Source organism: Maylandia zebra, linkage group LG7 (genome assembly GCF_041146795.1).
Source record: "Maylandia zebra isolate NMK-2024a linkage group LG7, Mzebra_GT3a, whole genome shotgun sequence".
In the NCBI taxonomy this organism is placed as follows: Eukaryota; Metazoa; Chordata; class Actinopteri; order Cichliformes; family Cichlidae; genus Maylandia; species Maylandia zebra.
The window spans coordinates 24906617-24927796 of record NC_135173.1 but is presented as its reverse complement, the minus strand read 5'-3'; the positions used below and the strand labels follow the sequence as shown (position 1 = coordinate 24927796).

Genomic DNA, 21180 nt, shown 5'->3' with positions numbered 1-21180 from the left:
GGCTACATGCTGTAAATGATGTGTGAAATAACCTTGGCATTTTGGGTGTCTTTGTTTTTCCAGATATAGCTGAGGTAGACGTGCTCATGTATCCCGTCCATGTCAACCTGCAGACTTTCTCCTACAGACACATCTGACTTTTACAAGGTGCGTTTAAATGCCTTTTTTGTTTTTGCATGTGTGTCGCAAATCTGCAGTGTGCTTGTGTCTAGTCAAAGTAAATGTAAATCCCCTGCAGAGCAGTGACATTAGAAAAGGTAAAGCAAATCAGACTCGCAGCTCAGGAGCAATGAAGGCTAATTTAGTTTTAGGAGAAATCGGAAACATTTTTGGGAGTGCTTAAACTTTGTTTCGATGATTCCTTTGTAAAACTGAGAATGCACAGTGACAAGAAAAGGATTTGCAATGATAATATTTATTTATTTATTTTTGGCTCCATATTCATACTGTGTGACAGATTGAAGCTGCAAAGCTGTGTTTGCGTTGGCTAGACTAAGGAGCGCTTCTGCCCAGAGGGTTTATCAGGGAGAGAAAATATTGACCGCGAACAGTTGCACTTTGGTGGTGTTATTGCTTTTCACACTTGTGTGATACAGACAGCAGTCGCCAAGTACAACAATTGTAAACCCGCAGCCATATCGACGGTCGCATTGCTCTTCTGTACAGGACAACATATTCCACTTGTGGTGTTTACATTTTAGTTTATTTCACTGGAGTGCTTTTTGCAGATAGATGGTGTAAGATTACAGGAACCTGGTAAAAAGAAAAGGAAGTACTTATTGTTTAGGTGAAATGCAAAAACCCAAAGTGGCCTCTTAATTTGATTCTGAAATATGAATGCAAAACAACGTGACAAGACAAATCTGTGTTTGTGCACATGTGGTGTGATTTTTCATTAATATATACTGGGATTTCACTTGTTAAATCAGCTGTGTTTACTTCCTTATTATTATTATTATTCCTTACTGGCTAGTGCACAATTGAAGTTTATCACCTCAGTTTTAGAGTAGCATCGAGCTATTAGCTATCTCCACAGGTGTGCATGATTCTCTGAATGAGATACTGATGTTACTATGATTATATGACACTGATAAGTTTATTGGTACTGTAACAATGTGTACTCTACAATAAAAAAGCCAAACTGTTGCACCTAATTCTTGTCTTTTTAAGTGATATAATAACTGATATATGTACATATGCTATTACTAAATCTGAGAACCATTTAATGCCAAAAATTCATTAAACAAAGGCATTTTAACCCATTAATCATTCTTTAATTCTTTGTTATTAATTCTTTAATAACAAATCATGCTTCTTAATTGTGTGGCACCTCACATGCAGTATCAACATTGCTCGTTATACTTCAGAAAATGAAAAGCAAATTTAAATAGACAGATGTTAAATACGATATGAAAACATGTTACCACAAAATTTAGCATATTGTAAAATTAAAAAAAAGTATTATAAAATCTGACAAATTACTTTCCAGAAAACTGAAGAAGGATCTCCTAACCACTTCCTCAAGCTTATCTGGGGAAATGTTGAGCCAGTGGGGCCAGAGTCTACCATGGGTCCTGCTACCAGTAGGACATGCCCAGTCAGAACACCTTACCCAGGAAAAGCCCACTTCGGCTGCCTCCTTTCGATGTGTAGCAGCGGCTCTACTCTGTGCTCCACCCAAACGACTGAACTCCTCTTTATATCGCTAAGGGAAAGCCCATCCACCTTTCAGATAAAGCTTGTTTATGATGGTTGTCTCCGAAATCTAATGTTTAGCCTTTAATTGAAGTAGTGATAATAGTGTTAACAAAAAGGCCCCGTTGAGATTAAAGGATTCATGGCGTTTCTCAACAGTGATGCTCCATCTGGTGGCAGATGGCTGCATAAGATGAGAACACAATTATTTACCTGCCTTGGGTATCAATAAAAATGCAAAACAATTAGATTAAACGACTACTATGTCTCGTACCAACTACAATATATATATATGTATATATATATATATATATATATATATATATTAGGGGTGCAACAATACACAAAATTCACGGTTCGGTTCGGTTCGATACTTTGGTGTCACGGTTCGATATTTTTTCGATACAAAAAAATGTTCATGCATTTTTAATTTGTCATTTATTAAAATTATAAATATATATTTTAACTCAAAAGTACAGTTTTTAAATTTAACCCTAACCCTTGTGCGTGTTTTTCATTTTGACAGCGAATGCGCACCTGCGGACCACTTATGTGCAGCCCTGGTTATTTAGCTCATCATATTGCAGCCACAGAAATTCTTTTGTCCATGAAACCATAAAGCTGCACTTTCTTTTTGCCTTATAGTCTGATTTGTCATAACTTCTCCGTTTTGTGGTAAGCTTTTCTTTGGCTGCCACTTCTTCACCCTGACCTGTCTTATTTGGCTCAGCAGAACTGAAATGCTTTCACACACGCACTCACATAAGCTCAGCGATTCTCTGCGCGATCAACCTCTCACATGTTTAAGCTTGCTGCGGGAGATTTCACTTGTCATGTTTGCATAGTAAGCTAACGATTAATAAGACGATGTCAGAGGAATTGGTGCGCAAATTATCATCACTCACAGATCAGTGCTGTCGCTCTCTATACACAGTTTGCACGATTGCAAAGTGAAAGCAAAAAAACAAGCGCAAATTCAAACGCGACTTCAATATGTCACATATTGACAGTGGCTCACCGATGCCAATGACATAATTACCCAGCTACATTTCTGAAAGAATGCAAAAGCATTGACATATATTTTTCCTTCCTACAATAGCCCGACGGGCAGGGAAGAGATAGATTTTGGTAGCCCGACTGAAAAAATCGCTAGCTCCGGGACGTCGGGCTAGCGATATTGCGAGCCCTGTATCTGATTGAGGAATCACTCATCTTTGGAAAAGAGACTTTATTACAGAGAAATGTCTCTTTCCAAAATAAAAGCTATACTATCCGCTTCTTCTGGGCTATATTCTCAGCAGCATAAGGAGAATCATGTGCTAACAGCTGTCTAAATGACTCGGCTAAAGTTAGTAGCATGCTTGTTGTTTTGGTCTTTGCACTAGGATGATGTCGGCGTAAATGTGCAGTCATATTCGTTGTGTTCCCACTAGTGCTTTCAGGTTAATCTCGTTGAAATGACCTTAACGCCACAACACGGCAAATCTCCGTTAACGAGCTACCGCCGATCGCTCCGGCATGGGGCTAGACGGCCAACACGTTAACGAGCTAACTGCGCTAACACACTAGTTCACACCAATGTAATTGAGCATTGCATGGCACATCCAACATACTGTTTTACTTTAGTCCATGACTCGCTTACCTTCAGGGTCATACGTCACATGAAAACCAAAATAATTCCAAACGCCAGATCTGAATGAGGTTCAATTTGCCTGTTGCAAGGAGAGCTTAACTTCTGTCTCGCTAGCTTGCCCTGCGCTCTTCCTTCTGACGATGCTGTCTGTGTTGAGCGCTCAGTGGATCTGCGCTCGACAGTGCAGCCTAGGCGGAGTAGTCGAACACAGATTCACTGAGCGCTCAACACAGACAGCATCGTCAGAAGGAAAATTGATAAAATAAATTACAAATGTTGTATTGTTCGATACATATGCGTACCGAACCGAAAGCACTGTATCGAACGGTTCAATATCGATACGAATATCGTTGCACCCCTAATATATATATATATACTAGGGGTGCAACGATACACAAAATTCACGGTTCGGTTCAGTTCGATACTTTGGTGTCACGGTTCGATATATTTTCGATACCAAAAAAAATGTTCATACCTTTTTAATTTGTCATTTATTAAAATTATAAATATATATTTTAACTCAAATGTACAGTTTTTAAATTTAATGTTGCTGAAACAAAAAAGTAATAAAAAAAATAAATATATCTTAGGGCTCGCAAAATGTCAAAATCCCCGGTAGCCCTTCGGGCAGGGACTCTTCAGTTTTTGGTAGCCCAAAATAAATTTAAGTAGCCCGAATAAAAAAGAGAGCAATATTTTGATTGATGCTTTGTTTCCTGTTTTGTTTCCGTTACAATATTATACATTAAAGTATAATATTGTAACGGAAACAAAACATTAATCAAAAAATTGTTGATAAACAAATTACAACATTGTATAAAAATTACAATCATCAACTCAAATACTTGGTTCTAATTGAACAGAAATTTCTATGAACTTGTAAGAACTGTGTAGGACATGAATCAGTCTGTGTCAGATCCTGAATTTGAAATTTCCGCTGAAGTCACAGGTAAGAGGCAAGTGGAACCAAGATCTAGGCCATTTGCTTTTTGAAGTTTGCAAAGACTGCTAAATTTTGCCATTGGTAGTTCACTCTTTGCAACATAGTACGCTGTTTTAAACTGATTTTCAGGTTTATTTTTAGTATGTTATTTGCAATTGGTGTTTTCAGATATTGCAGACTGAGCAATAATGCATTTCTTGCATTTCTCATGGGTTCTAATGGGGGCCTTTCTTAATGACTGGTCCCAGTAACAAAGGCACTTGTCGACTCAGAAATCGAGAGAAAACCAACAACACACCCGGCAGAACATTATGTTATTTACACGGATGCACATAGGTGGTCCGCATGTGTGCATTCACTGTCAAAATAAAAGACGCGCACCAGATAAGAAGTTGCAACGCGTGTTTGCGTCCATATAAAAAGCACTGTTTTTGTCCGCTAGAGTGGGATTTTCACGGCACATTCCGCACCACATCTCTGTGCGTTCATCATTTGTTTGAAGCCAGCTCACCTCCTGCAACCACTTTTTCGAGAATACGTGCTTCTTTTGTGGTTCGGACTCCTTCTGACATTTCTTTGGAGGTAGAGGAACACCAAAGTGCTTAAAGGAGCTTCTTCGACATCTTTAAGAGTTTTAAACAAATGTCTGTCCTCCTCCAGAAAATCTTATGTATGCAAACACGCGTTGCAACTTCATATCTTGTGCGCGTTTTTTTTTCTTTATTTTGACAGCGAATGCGCACCTGCGGACCACTTATGTGCAGCCCCGGTTATATAGCTCGTCATATTGCAGCCACAGAAATTCTTTTGTCCATGAAACCATAAAGCTGCACTTTCTTTTTGCCTTATAGTCTGATTTGTCATAACTTTTCCGTTTTGTGGTAAACTTTTCTTTGGCTGTCACTTCTTCACCCTGACCTGTCTTATTTGGCTCAGCAGAACTAAAATATATATCCTGCTGCTTTTACACACGCACTCACATAAGCTCAGCGATTCTCTGCGCGATCAACCTCTCACATGTTTAAGCTTGCTGCGGGAGATTCCACTTATCATGTTTGCATAGTAAGCTAACGATTGATAAGACGATGTCAGAGGAATTGGTGCACAAATTATCATCACTCACAGATCAGTACTGTCGCTCTCTATACACAGTTCGCGCGATTGCAAAGTGAAAGCAAAAAACAAGCGCAAATTCAAACGCGATTTCAATATGTCACATATTGACAGTGGCTCACCGATGCCAATGACATAATTACCCAGCTACATTTCCGAAAGAATGCAAAAGCATTGACATATATTTTTCCTTCCTACGATAGGCTGACGGGCAGGGAAGAGATAGATTTTGGTAGCCCGACTGGAAAAATCGCTAGCCCCGGGACGTCGGGCTAGAGATTTTGCGAGCCCTGTATCTGATTGAGGAATCACTCATCTTTGGAAAAGAGACTTTATTACAGAGAAATGGCTCTTTCCAAAATAAAAGCTATACTATCCGCTTCTTCTGGGCCCCGTGCGTGGGGCTAGACGGCTAACACGATAACGAGCTAACTGCGCTAACACACTAGTTCCCACCCATGTAATTGAGCATTGCGTGGCACATCCAACATACTGTTTTACTTTTGCCCATGACGCGCTTACCTTCAGGGTCATACTTCACATGAAAACCAAAATAGTTCCAAACGCCAGATCTGAATGAGGGTAGGGGAGGTTCAATTTGCCATGTTGCAAGGAGAGCTTAACTGCTGTCTCGCTAGCTTACCCTGCGCTCAGTGAATCTGCGTTCGACTACTCCGCCTAGGCTGCACTGTCGAGCGCAGATCCACTGAGCGCTCAACACAGACAGCATCATCAGAAGGAAAGTTGATAAAATACATTTAAAATTTTGTATTGTTTGATACATATGCGTACCGAACCGAAAGCACTGTATCGAACGGTTCAATATCGATACAAGTATTGTTGCACCCCTAATATATATATATATATATACGTGTATCACTGTACTGTATGTGCCACAGTTTGAGTAAACTGTTGTTGCTGTTGTTGCTTTGCTAACCTATAACATTTTTAAGTGGCGCTCTCCAGTAAATGAGGCATTTGACATTCTGAAATGGCAGGGACTTCAAATAGCTTAAATCAAGGATTGAGGTGATCCTCCACATTCTCATCTGTTGAAATGGCATACCAGTGTGGGTGTACATTAAACATTCATGCAAACAGCTGTTTCTTCTACAGGACAGCATGGCACAGAGCATGGCTTTCAAATCAGGCAAGTCTAGAAGAGCTGGGTTTGAAGAATATCACATGCAGTGTCGTGTATGAGGACAGGAAATTAACATATGCTTGGCTCTACTATCAGCAAAAGAAACACATTTTTTGAAACTGGCTGCAGGAATCCATAAATTTCCTGCAGGAAAGAAAATTGTGTTTACAATAGAGTTTGGTAAAACTGACTCAAATTTGCTAAAACAGACCAATTAAGCAACAGTCTACTTTATGATCCTCGGTGATTCTGATCTGAAACCACTGAATAAGTGAAACGTATTCATGGAAACACACATCATAGAGCCCAAATAAGTTATTTTCACAGAACACATTGCAATAACATTTTAATTCATGTTAAACTGATGCAACATGGTCACAGACAGCTTGAAAGGATGCCATAATTTCAATGCATTTCCAACACGTTTCAGCTGACATTTTAAGGATGTTTCACAATAGATGCAGTGATAATGAATGCTAGTTCTAGGCAGCTATGTTGTGAGTGTTAGGTATGAGGTACACATTCACAGCAAATGCATTGCTATCATCATGCCTTCTCTTTCTTGTGCCCACATGCACCCTTACTCTCATGATTACTCTCATATTTGTTCAGTTTTCTGTCTCTGCGTGAAATATCTGCATCAGTAGCGCTAAAATCCAAACACAGCAAAGATGAAAGCACAAGGTGTGTGTTTACTTTTCCATATGTCTGCAATCTACTCTTCGTACCTCCCAAATGATCTTTAAAAGTGTACCATAGGTCACAAGCCTGATCTCTTCACAGGAGCTTTGCAGTGACCATTTGAATAGCACTGTGACAGACAGATTACCAATTTACAGCCCACACAAAACCAGCACACCAGTAAATCAAAGTGCAGCTCTGTAATGACAAACACACACAAAGAAAATACAGCTGGCTCCTGTTGAACATTATCTCCTTTCCCCCTTCTTCATCTTTAAAATTATACTGAGTGTGAAAAAAGATTGAGAATGTTAGTGACTAAAACAAAAAAGACATTGTCACCTATTACCACAAAGTCACACCTCACTCTAAACCACCCGCCATGCCAAATAATATGATGGCAAGCCATTCCTGCTGCATAGTGCAGGAATAAGCAAATTATCCGCTTTAGAAATAACAGCTGGTTGTGTTTTTTCTAATGGTGAGTCTCCATCACTGCCCGTCACTCCTCATTCATCAGCAGCTGTTAGCCATCACGCTCACCCTTCTGCTGGAGTGCAGTTTTTTATTGGCACATATCAGTTTGGATAAATGCATCATAACACAAACATTAAGGTGGATGAGGACAATTTCTGCACAAGTAGTTTGCAGAAACATGGCTACCTAGTCCGTTTCTAATAACAGTTGATCAACTGAACAAAGTAGCTGTTTCTGATGAGGTTATGAGTAGAAGGAACGGTATTGATTCCAGCTTTTGAAATTACATGTCTTTGTTAGAACGTTTTTATGCATGCTGAACCACCAGACATATTAGAAACCCTTAATGTTTGTTAAGCTTTTCATTTTCTAATTAAATTTGAACCCCACCAGGAGAATTCATAGCTTAGACATATAACATGCTTTCATTGCAAATTAAAATTGCCTCTAAATCTTAACATTCCCTTTTTCAGCTGAGTGAAAGTTACTCTTGAAAGCTATTTCTTTTTTCTTGCTTCTAATAGAGTTTTGTGAACTATTGTTCACTGACTATACTTAAATGTCTAATTTTTAGTGTCAGTTACTCACACCCCATGACTTCTGTCTTAACATATTTTCCACATTCATCACTCACAAAGACAGAAATTCATCATAAGAGGAGACAAACACATTTTTACATCATTTGCAACCTCATAGTCTCCTAATGATTGTGATAACATCTTAACAAGATTTGCTACTTTCTTACTTCAGTGTGTCTTAACTGCAGGAGACGGCCTTTTATCAAGGTTATTTAGTTTCATTTTAGAAAAATAATTTAACAATATCCGTAAGTGTTAAAGTTAACGCATTAAAGTGTGGATTTTTCTTGGAGGTGCACATCAGAGATGTGTAAAGCTTGCCCCTAGATTGTTGGAATGGCGCTATCTTTAGCGTACACCCACATATTTTTCTGCATGCTGGTAACCCTCTCAGCCTTCTTCATTTCTCTCAGCTCGGTGTGAGAAGAGACTTGACAAGTCAACCCCATATGAATCTTGATTCCCACCAATGCTCGTTGACTTATGGTAGCATCTTGCCCCAGTGTCAGGAAAAAGGAGAGGAGAAACAGAGCGAAGGAGTGAAGACTATGAGCTTAATGTAGATCTGTCATCAGCTGGCTGCAGATCAAAAGAGCAGCATTGGCAGGCGGAGCACAGAATCCACCGGAACCTCCTCTCTATGCCAAGCTTCGGCTTCTCTGAGGTAGACTAGCACAGAGGGGCCTGGCTCCAGGCGAGGCGTGTGCATATCTACTTTCATTGTGTTTATGTATGTGTATTTTAGGAGGTGGAGAGGTGTGGGCACATGCACGCTGTCTCAAGGCAAGGATCTGGCACTGTGAAAATGTTACCGAAATCCCAGAAACACACTAGAAAAAAGGAAGAAACATGAAGAGAATGGAGAAAGTGTGATGAGCAGACGCATTTGCTCTGGGAGGTGTGGGATTTGGAGACTATGAAAGGCTGAACCGTTCTCACAGAGTGGGAGATTGGGAGAAATAAAAACAATGGCACAAAGACAGAGAGATGCAGGCTGTTTTAGGCTATACAGTGTGCAAGTGTTAAGTGGATTCAAGGACGTATCTAAATTTCAGCCTTCAGAGGGTTGCAAGTGATTTCTTGCTTTCAACTATTGATATAAGAAATATCTTTGAATTCGCCGGTTCACTGTGCACTTCAGCGTGTCATTTTAAAATCAGACAAACCAGCAGATACGTTTTCTGTCTGGATGACCAAATTGATTTCAAATATTTAATCATTTGTTCATTAGCCAACTCTCAAATGCAATTTCTGTAACATAATACCAATTTGATACATCATCATGCTTCAGTTTTGCTGTGAGTGAAATGGCAAGGGGTATTTCAATTCAGTGCTTGAGTATTGCATATTGTGCCCATAGTGATCCTCAAAGCAAAACAGTGTGTAATTATGTCTTTCAACAAATGGATCCATTCTCATAAATTTAGAATTAATTCATTAAAAATACATAAGAGTGGATTTGCGGTTTGCGGACTACGCCATGTTCCCCCACCATATTGGAATACAGTGGATACAATAGGTCTTTCTTTCGACTAATCAAATTTTATGTGAGTGGCTAGAGACCAGCCACATATTAATAACATTAAAGATTGAGAAGAAGAGAAGTCATAGGAGCCGTGGAGGAACATTTCAATTTGTGTCTGCAGGAACGGAAAGAAACAATGCCAGCAGCAATAAAATCCTCTTCCTTCTCACCCCAACCCTCATTTCCTGATCTGAAGTGAGGGCTTTAAACAACAACTACAGCAAGTTATAAGCTAAACATTACGAAATTATAAGCATTATAAGCTAACATTATGCCAGCTAATGGTAGGCTTGAAGTCACACTTTCCATCTGATAAACCGTTTGATTACTTTCTCACATAGCATAGTTCATTCATTTAGTGTCAAAGTCAAACAAAGTTACATTCACTTCAAAGACAGTTTCACTAACAGCGGCTAACAGAGGCTGATAATAGCAAAAACAGCCGTCTTACTGACAGAAAACTTCAGCATATCCTCAGCTACTCACCTCACTATTGCTGTCATCATTTAGAAAAGAGGTAAACATTGGACTGACATCTTTCCACAGACAGGGAAAAACGCTGGCGCGAATGTAGATCTGGATCCAGTCTTCGGCTGCAGCTATCGGTTATTTTAGTTATCGAGTCTTTTGTTGATTATTCCATCGATTAATTGAGTAATCGAATAAGAAATACATTGGTCTTATTAATGAGCAATAATAAATATTCAAAAGAGTTTAAAGGCAGAAAACATCTGTAAAAAAAACAACTCAACCCTTTGAATGTGTGTTATGTGCTATATTAAATTTTAATGAAAACATTTTCTCAACATAATCTCAAGGACAGTAAAAGGTCAAATAAAATATAAGCAATCCAAACTAAGGCAGAAAACATTTACCTTTACTCTGACGTTAATAGGAGGGAAAACAAGTTCTGACAGTGTTTTTTTCTCCTGGATGAGGTAGATTGGTGTGTGTTCATGTTTATGAGTTTTTGTGCATGTTTTAGTGTGTAAGTGAATAAGTGAGTTTGTATCTGTAAGCCTTTCAAAGATAATGTGGTGGCTACAATGAAGAAAAGTGAGGATATCAGCATTCTGAAGTTTGCCCTGTGCTTTGATGCAAAGTTTTTGTGTAGCTGAAGACATAAAATTATGATAGTGTAAATGCTAATGAATATTAATAATAATTCAATGTCTAATTTAACAACTTACTAGCAACAAGTTGTCCGTAGCTCATAATTACTGGCCCATTTACAATATTATTGGTTTGTGAAAAAGGTTTTTCACACACAATTTGTATTATGTCAATTTCAATCTGAAAAAGTTTACAAAAGCCTTGTAATTAACTCATTCACTGCCATTGACGTCTATAGACGTCAATTGAAAAACTTACGTTGACTGCCATTGACGTCTATAGACGTCAATTGAAAAACTTACGTTGACTGCCATTGACGTCTATAGACGTCAATTACGTTTTTCAATGGGAGGGGCTAGAATACATTTTATTTTTTCATATATTTGTAAATAAATTGTTTTGATAAAACATAACCTTTCTCAGTGTTATTTCTGTTTTATAGAAGTGAAAAACTATTTTATATGTTAGAGGTGTCACAAAGCAAGAAATATTAGCACTTTTCTGCTTGAAATGTATTTTTCACAAAAAGCTCGTTTTCTCCCTTTTTTTGGTCAAAACAGGCATTTTTGGTGGAACCCACCTCTCTTCTACAGCTGATTACTAAAGAATGGAAAATGGTAGAAACAAGCTTTTTTTTTGGATGAAAGAAGAGAGTCTGTTCTTCATTTTGGTAGGTTCAGCGTTTATATGATCATAACACACAGTTTTCTGTGGCTCTTCAAAAATGAGTAAAAATGCTCAAAAACCCTGGCAGTGGGGAGTTACCTGATTTGAAAATGGCTGGCAGTGAATGAGTTAATAGGGTCTAGTACACCCCGTGGCCCCTTTAGACTCACCCCTGTTTGTTGCAGGTATCGCTTCCATGTAAAATAGGACGGCTACCGTGAGCCTTCAGCAAGCTGTATAATTTAAACATGGTGTTAAACAGTAATCTGCATAGTTGAATACAAATTCTGCCTTACTGCTGATTTTTTTGCTAACACAAACAGCGGTGGATGAAGCAGCTACAAAGTTCAGTTTTCTTCACGCTAGTGTTAGTTGATCAGGTGCTTTGATGAATGGCTCCCACTGGCTTTTTCCCAGTAAAGGTTTTAATGGCGATTTACAGGAACAGCTCTTTTGTTTTTAAACGCTAGACAAAAGTTTTCTTTCACTCTATCTGAGCTCACCATCTCGGTAACACATCCACCTCTTTATGTGTTTTTAGTTGCAAATTTAGGTGAAGCACTCGTGTTTACATCAAAGCAAAACGGCCACCAGTGGAAGAATAATGCATTTCATTTGGGAGGGGTGAGAAAAAATAACTCATTTGGCTGCTAGAGATGTCTAGTGGTGAAAAATTTACACGTTATAACTTTAAAAACAAAACGTTGGAATATTGTATTGTGAATTTGACTGAAAACAAGCTAATAAAAAACTAAAAGAACTTCCAGTAAGGTTTGTGTCTTACCTGTGAGTTTCTTCTTTATTATAGCAAGGAGGAATTGGATTATCTCAGGACTTCTACAACTGTCTTAATGTGAGATTTTGCAGAAAGTTGAACAAGTAAGGATGGAGTAAAATGGCAACAATTGAAATACCTAATTTCCAATATACACCTTTAATAATGATTACTTCAAATGAATATTTTTTATGATTTTCACACTGAAATATCTCAGAAAACATTTCATTTCAGAAAAAACTTAGAGGTAAAACGAAACTTTTTAAGGCAATTTGTGAAAATGACAGAAAATCACTTTTCATTAACACTTAAGACATTTTTTCTGTCTATTGATAATATTTTGACTTATCCAGTTAAAGGAGGACATTTCCAAACTTCTCTCAGCAGATAAATGTAATTTTCAACAATCAGCAAAATGAAGCTAGAATTCTCAATCTGGCTTTTATTCATGGCCAGATTTCCGTTCTGCTCAAATGTAGACAAATGCTGCTTAATTTCCAAAAGAATGTTATCAGTTGAGGGTTCGAGTTAATGTTTGCTGTTGGCAATTTTCTGTTTTATTATTCCATGCAATGTGCATCTGTAAACTGAGCAAATAATCTGCAGGGATTTGAGCTCTTTTGTTGATAACGTAGATGTCCAGGTTAGGCAAATTACTACTGTAAGCAGCAGATACTAAAAGGGGAGAATCTGTGACAACAAAGATGTGTGAGCAGCACACTGTGTACATGTTTATCTCTGTAGCCTGAAGAGTTTTTAAAGAGTTGGTTGCTGAAATCACAGCTTGTCCTTACCAATCTTGCCCCAAAGTGTTAGTGTAAAGGTGCAACAAAGGAAGTGTGTGCGAGGGAAAATGCAGACATTTGTTTTTTAAAGTGTGTGTATGTGCGTTTGTGTGTGTGAGTGTGTGTGTGTGTGTGTGTGTGTGTGTGTGTGTGTGTGTGTGTGTGTGTGAGACTCGTGTGTTCTGACGTTTACTCGAACTCAATGTCAAACCTATTTCCAAACCACTGATTCAGCTGGTTGTGGAGATATACAGTGGTGCTGCCAGTGCTAACCTTTAGAGATTACGGTGACATTAAAAGCTGCATATGGCGAGTGGTGAGACCCAACCACTCGGCACCTCATCTGATGCAAATGTCCTCTCTCACCTCTATCAGCAAAAGTAATTATGGCAAACCACTGTGACATCTCAGGCTGCACAAAAGAGGGGAAGTGTACCTAGTATAGGTCACAGAAATACACCCGTCTCGCTGGGTAAGGAGGTGACAATTATCTTTCCATGTGGAGAGGATAGAGGTGTGGAGGGAGGAGCTCTTTAGCCCTCCAACTCCATCATTTCTCAAACGGAAGTATCTTTTGTGCCATCAGCCTCGAAGGACTCTGTTGAGAAACTGACACTGATGCTAACATGCTCGGGGCTAAGAAGCTGCATCTGTATATTTGTACTTTCCCTCTTGGTTACTGGGGTTCATTATGTTGCCAACAAATGTATTAGGTTTAGATTTTATAATACATTTTTTTTTCAGTCACCACACAAATATGAAAATGGAAAGCACTCTGGCAGTGTCTCTGCTGCAGTAATCAAATGTTGAAAAAGTGTCTGAGCAGAACAAACGTGCATGTGGACATATCCATATGCAGCGACTTATCCATAAGAGAGAGAGAAAAAAGGAGGAGAAGAAAACAAGCTCATTAGATTTGCTGTTTTCTTTGCCTCACTTGTATCTGCTTTCTTTGGTATTGTATTTTCTCTTCAGCTTTTATTTGTGATAGAAAGTGTAAGTGGGCTTTTAAATCGAACATATTCAGACAAACAAAGCATTTATTTGTAAAATAGGCCACCTTTTCAATAGCTTCGGGCATCTTTTTGAGAAACCAATCTAAAAACAGGGTAAACATTTGCAGCATTTACTCATGTAAATTGTACTTTTTGAAAATCTTTCGTGTTTAAGCTGTGTGATAAATAGATAACAGATAAAACTGCACATTTTCCATGCTTGAAGCAGCCGTAATCCTCTTGAAAGGTTTTTTTGTTTTGTTTTGTTTTTTTGTTTTTCCCCCCTCCAGTTATCATGTTTGTGTTGCTTGTGTGTTTTTTGTTGGAGTGCTTTATCAAGCAGAGGGGTTCTACAGCCCCGCCGCTGACCAGTCAGTGGGCTGTGGTGGCCCAGAGTGGCTTACGCTAACCTCTAACCCCCTGGCAGTCGCTGCTGGCTTTGCCAAACAAGTCAGCTGGGCTTTGTGCCCGAAAGATCCGACCTGTGTAAGTGTCATCTGCCCCTGTGGCGAGATCCCCTGCACCTGAGGGTGAGCCTCACCACATTATCCAATTCACTCGTGAGACAAGGTGGCATGGTACTTTACAAGGCTGGCCTGTTCAGCCAGTAAATGTAAGTATAAATATATTATTTTTTTAGTCATAGCTACATTTAAATTAGTTAATGTTAATGTAAATGCACCCAGGATATATCATCTTTTAGTCCAATGAAATTGTGGAGAACTATTACATGTCTGCATTTATTTCAACCTCCTCTATAAACTTAGGACTCCTGCATTTATGCAGATTATACCTAAACTATCCTAGTGCTGGAAAATACTGTAAGCTTTGGTTTTCTGCCACTGGCTTTATGCAAAAAGTTTTGTAACCACAGTGTCGTCACCCATTGGTATATGGACTATAATCTTTAAGCATGAAATTGCAAATTTTGTGTGATTTATCTTGGGCTTTTCATTTGTTTGTTTTTATTTATTTATTATTTTTTTAAATCTGAGGTTTCAAGTGGCAGGGGAAATGGAGAAACTGAGAGCAAACTATGTTCAAATTTTCAATCACACTGTTGCCATGTCCTTAATTATACACGGTTTTATTGTGCTGTTATATTTTAAATCAAACCAGAATTTACAAAATGAACACTGTGCTGTAATAAACAAGACTCATCATTTTATTTTTCCATAGCTGTCAGTCGCTTATGAAAGCCCGTTTCCACCACTTGAAAACAAAAACAAAAAAAACAAGTATCCATAACTCGAAATCTTGACTTATTAACTCAAAATTTCAACTAATTAACTCGAAATTTCGAGTTAGCCCTGCCAATCAGTAATCTACGTGAATGAGGTCACTTTCTTGTTACCCTGAAGCATATGGCGCAGAGTAACGCGCACTCAAAACCAGATCACAACAAATTGGCTCTTTCGCGAGTACATTGGCTGATAGTAACGCCATGTGATTCAGCTAATAATACAAGGATTTCATAATTTTTGAAGCCACGCTGAAAATACTCAGCAAACTGTGCATTCATGACTGGATGTAATACCGGTAGCTTAGCTGTAGCATTTGTAGCTGAGGGCTTCAGCTTCCGGGTAACAAGGAAATGATGTTATTCACGTAGATTACTGATTGGCAGCGCTAACTCGAAATTTCAAGTTTTCAAGTTTCAAGTTGCTTTAATAAGTTGAAATTTTGAGAAAATAACTCGAGATTTCAGGAAAATAACTCGAAATCTCGAGTTATGGATCCTTTTTTTTTGTGGCAGAAACGGGCTTCCATAGTCGCTTGTGAAATCAACTTTAGCAGCAATAATTTTAACTAATCCTTTTCTGTGAGACTTTGTGGCATCTCTGCCACTCTGCTTTTACGCCATTGCACCAGTTCATTGAGATTTGCACACATTCATTTATGCACGTCTGTCTTTTTTTTTTTTTTTTTTTCCTTTTTTTTTTCTTTTTCCTTTTTTTTCTTTTCTTTTTTTTCTTCTTTTTTTCTCTTTTTTTTCTTTTTTTTCCTTTTTTTCCCTTTTTTTTTTTTCTCTTTTTTTTTTTTCCGCCTGTCCCATTTGGTTCTTTAGCCATCCGAATTGTTGTCTGAAGACCAACAAGAATACCCAATGGATTTACTTTGCCAAATGGATCATCGTGGCATTGCCGTATTGGTCCATTTGGTCGATCTTTGTTTTTATTATTTATTATATTTTATTTTCAGATGTTACAGGCGGGACAGACATGAGTGAGAGATAGGAAAGGGAGAAAGAAAGAGGAAGGAAAGGAAAAACAGAAGGGGAGAGGGACAGTGGGAAAGGGGGGGAGAAAAAAAATAAAAATCTCCTGGATCACCTGTTGAGAGAAGAATAGAAAACAAGCAAAAAAAGACAAAAAAAACAAAAAACAAAGCAACATACTAAACACAACACCATCGCATTAATCTAGCTAAGTGTAAACAGCAGTAAATACTAAATATTCAATGTTGTTGTGCAGCACGCAGGACAGATGTGCTTCGAAGTAGCAGCCAAGAAAGGTGTAATTTGGGTCTACGAGCAGTGAACACCCGTGTGCATACCTGTGTGGATCAGCGCGCTTGTATTCCAAAGGTTTCTCCATGTAACGATCTGCTAGGGAGTGTGGGGGGGCCACAGCCCCGTCCTCCAGGGTGTGAAGCAGGTATGGAGGAGATCAAAACTCCAGACATCCAGAGGCCCCCAGAACACAAGAAACCATGGAAGACCAACAGAGGGGCAGCCGCGCCACTGTTCCAGTAAGAGCTGACGAGAGTCCCAGATGAGGGTTCACTCAGCAGCCGCACGTCTGTCTTAAAGTCCTGCCACGGTATTTCTGTCGAGTTGAGGTCTGGACTTTGACTTGGCCGTTGCAACAGCTTGATCCCTTTATTTTAGCCATTCTGTTGTAGATTTGCTGCTGCGTTTGTTGTTGTTGATCTGTTTAAATAACTCAAACATGTATTCAGTTTAATTGTCACTAAGCCAATTTAGACCAAGCTTTAGCTTTGAAACTGACTGATGACTTCAGACTGATTAAGCATAACTGAAGAGTTCATGGTTGTGTCTGCAAAACAAGCCCAAATCATCACCTCTCCAAAACTGTGCTGGATAGTCGATATGAGGCGTTCGTGCTAACTGGGTGTTTGATTTTTTCACCAAATTGTCTAAAGGACATCGTTGCAACAGTATTGTGGTTTGTTCAGTCTAAATTGGCAAGCATGGCAAATCTAGACCATGCTGCTGTTTTTCTAAGAGAAAAGTGCTAAGATGCACCTGAATGCTCCATACAAGAAAAATTCCAAAAGTTCTGTACTGATAGGTGGAAACCAGCTGATGATTGGTTTATCAAATGCATTCAATTAGCAGCATCTGGCTGCTACTCTTAATTCCTACAGAAGCAGTAAGGGTGCAGTTAGTTTTCACAGACGTGCACAGAGTCCTGTGAAAACTTTCTTTTTCACATGACTGTATATAGTATACTACAGCCATTTTCCTCCAATTCACATTGTTCTCTTTTTTTGGTAATTATATTAGTTGCATCATAGTTCTGCAATTTCATAAATGCAGTAAAAATATAATAAAATATTGTAAAAGTGAAAAGCACCAAATAATCATAAATAGCTCACTGCATAAAAAGATTTTTATTTTTATGTCTTAGTATAATTTATACTTAATAAGTTCTTTATTGGCAAAAGGAGAAAAAGTGTACGATCTTATTTTTTAACAACTAAGTCGTTTTTGTTTTATGCAGGGACTATGTTTCAAAACTTTTCTGCTTTTTCTCTTGCAGAATTACAATATGCAAAATGTTAATAAATGAAAAAGAAAAATAGTTTTATCAAGTCAAATAAAAGTTTACTTCACTAGTGTTTTTTTGATTTGTTCTGCATGATTTGCCCCATCTAAGAATAATTTGTTCAAGCTGGATATGGAAAGTTATACATTTGAAACCGCAGTTAATGCAGAGGCTGCCTGATAATAGATTGCGGTTAATCCGGTGTACTGTTGTGTAGAGTAAACACATATTTCTCATGTTCGGGTTGTCGGTTCCAAGTAAAACACTTGCCATATTAATTTTGACTGTGTTGGAAGAGTGGGGGCGTTCAGGCAGTCTGTCCAATTAGTTATTGCACTGAGTGAGGAAAAGCATCACATTCATTATGTGAAAATATGGCCACCATGAAGGAGCCTCTTGAATTGTAATGAAGGAGGTCCCTTGATAGCCATGAATTCACCAATTAAGGTTCTCATATAACGTTCAAATTATGTGCATTTTAACGACTAGTTTTGCCACGGAAACACTTGCGTTTTCCTTTGGTTTCAAGGAGCTTTCCTGCTCGCAATTGTACAAGTAATTAGAATAATTAAAGCTTTTGATGTTCCGCATAGAATGTGACGCATGACAATATAGAGAAAATGCAAAAAAGTTGTAATTAATTTTAAAGCTTTGTGCTCCTGTTCTCTCCCAGTAAAGCAGCTCTTATTGTCTGAGATCCCATTTTCATTCAGTGAAACAATTCTTATTAGTTGGGGAGAAAATGGCAGCTTCATTTTCCAGAATTAACAACTTTGTCTCTTTCACATGTCAACTCAATAGCTGAAGTAACTCTATTAGAGGAATCCAAAGTAAATTGCTTTTCTTTAAACTTTTTTTTCTTCTGGGAATGTTTTATTTTTCTTATCTATTTATTTTTTTCTGAACACACACTTATTTCTCCCACTCAGGCCCTCTTGATATGTGGTTATATCATAAACACAGTCTGACCCCACTATTTCGCTGCTGACAGCAGAACAAAGCATAAAGTTTAGCTGTGAAACATCCAGTGCCAACCACAGGTTTCGCTACATGTTTTTTAACTCAGTTTTGTCCCTGATATGTCCTTATTTCCATGCTTTGTAACGTGATAGCTATTTTAAAGCAAGAAATAACATCTTCCTGAGATCAGCTGAACGCATGGGCCTACATCATGTATGCGTGATATATGTGTGAGAAAGAAAGAGACAGCAGAAAGAGGCAGGAGAGCTCCCTCTCTGAGTTTTTATCATCCTTAAGTATACCAAAATGAGTCTTGGGGAAAAACGAAGCTGTGTGTCTTTTGAAGAATTAATAAGCCTGTCTCATTTGAATGTGTGTAGCGTCTCGGACAGTGTGTGGAAGCCCCAGTTCCACACTTTCCTGACAGCGCCTTTGATGAGCACTGATAACGTACAACGACTCCCAGGGAGTGAGGCATCCAACAATGGGGGTAGAGTCAGTGGAGGCTGGCTGCGCTGATCCTGACTGAGCTTTATTATCTGGCCTCTCTCCAGCTAAGTAGTGCATTAGGTATTCCCGAGACAAAGTATTTGGTACAGAGTGTGTGCCCATTGTTCTCTGCTTCTACTCAAGGAAATCTCTTGCTCTCACAGAGGTCATTGGTTTCCTCACCTGATGGGTGCTGTCTCTTTATCACATGGGTATTTGTTAAATCCTCTTTGTGTAGCATTGCATCCTTAGCATTGTTTGGGTTTGTCTTGAAGCTTTTTTGCAATTTGAAGAAAAAAAAGTCAAATTTTCAAAACAGAATCTACTTTGACATGAATTTAATTGGATGGCTTTTGCAATTTAAAGGGTGTTTTGGCACACTGTGTAGATTCAGAGGCCCTCTCCGTTATCTATTCACTTCCAAATTATAGTTCACATCCAGTGTTGAGTTTTCCCACTTGTCATGTCATGTCTATTTAGTGTCACATTAATGTGGTTTGAGGAAGGGTGTGATTAGTGCTATTGTGATAAAAGCTACCATCCAGAAAATTTCATAAAGCGCGATGAGTCAGAGGCCCAGAAATGGGTTTCGGCAAACAAAATGAGTGGGCAGAGGTGCCACTGAAGCAGGTACATAACTATGAGCCCTTGCCAAGTAATTTTCTACTCTGTGACTCATAACCTACAGGAAATGACAAAAAGCATTATCTGCCTTTGTTGGGGACAATTTTGTGATTATGGGGTTGATAGGTACATTTTGCCATTTGATAGCAGACACATCTGCTCATTTTAGCTCTAGTTTGGCCAGCTCTTTTTGCACCAGCTTCACCCCCCAAAAGTGCCCCTCCATCCTTTCATCCTTACATGTTTGTTACTCTAATTACTGCTTTCTGTGTTTAGAGCATGATAAAGTAGCCAGAGGAGAAGATTCAGCTTAAAAGTTTTGAAAAGCACAATTTCTTTGATGTGAGGCTCTCGGTGAAGCTGCACTGATGGAGTTTGTGCATCTCCAGTGTGTTTATCTGTATTTACTGTACATGTGGCCAGCTATATAATTTGGGCGGTTTTAATATTTATGTGTTCTGACTTCCATATAGTCTTTGATGAGCTGTGACGATAAGCAACAACGATTTGATCCAGTTTGGAAAAGCTAGAAGATGTGCTTGTGTGTACATAAGAAAACACATTCATTGAGTACATCTGCTCAAGTTTCTTCATCTATGTATCTGAACTCCACCAGGTTCTGGCAAAAATACTAATGAAAGCAGTGGGGTATTTTCCCAAGGTCAATTAAAGTATATCTGCATTTAATTTACTGATGCAGCCAGACTCTAAATATGATCATTTCTGAGATGGTTCGCTGCATACATTTCAACCTCACCTGAAACATACTTGTTACATCAAAACGAAAATTTGACAAGGAGCCCTGGGGAAAGCTAGCCTGTGACCCTGTTTTAATATGTTGCCTCGGGCAATTTCTCTGCTGCAATAACATTCACTCACACTGGTAACTTGACAGGTGATGTGAAGGCCAAGGAAAAAAATGCAATCTACCCGCAGAATGCTGGGAACCATCCATAGGAGAAGGACAGTACATATAAATAAGCCTTGAGGGACATTTTTAAAGAACTAAACTTTCTAATTGACCAGAAGAGGGGAAAAGTTTCCTGTCTGGCCAGATACTTTAACATAAAGCTGAAGTGAGTGGCACTTGTTGGTGGCAAGGTTATTATAATAAAGTAAAGTAAAAACTTACTTTATTTTAGTTGACTAAAAATCATTTTAGTCAACTAAAATATGTTAATAAACTATCTGAA

At 38.5% G+C, this 21180-nt stretch overlaps 1 protein-coding gene across 3 annotated transcripts in view; it reads left to right on the top strand.

Moving 5' to 3' along the window:
• The window catches only part of mgat4c (mgat4 family member C), a 147908-nt gene that overhangs the window by 75960 nt on the left and 50768 nt on the right, over nt 1-21180 (top strand). For all 3 annotated transcript variants that reach the window (XM_014409093.3, XM_014409092.3, XM_076886127.1), the window contains one exon: nt 64-147. The gene's annotated coding sequence lies outside the window, so the exon portion shown is untranslated. The remainder of the gene's footprint in view (nt 1-63; nt 148-21180) is intronic.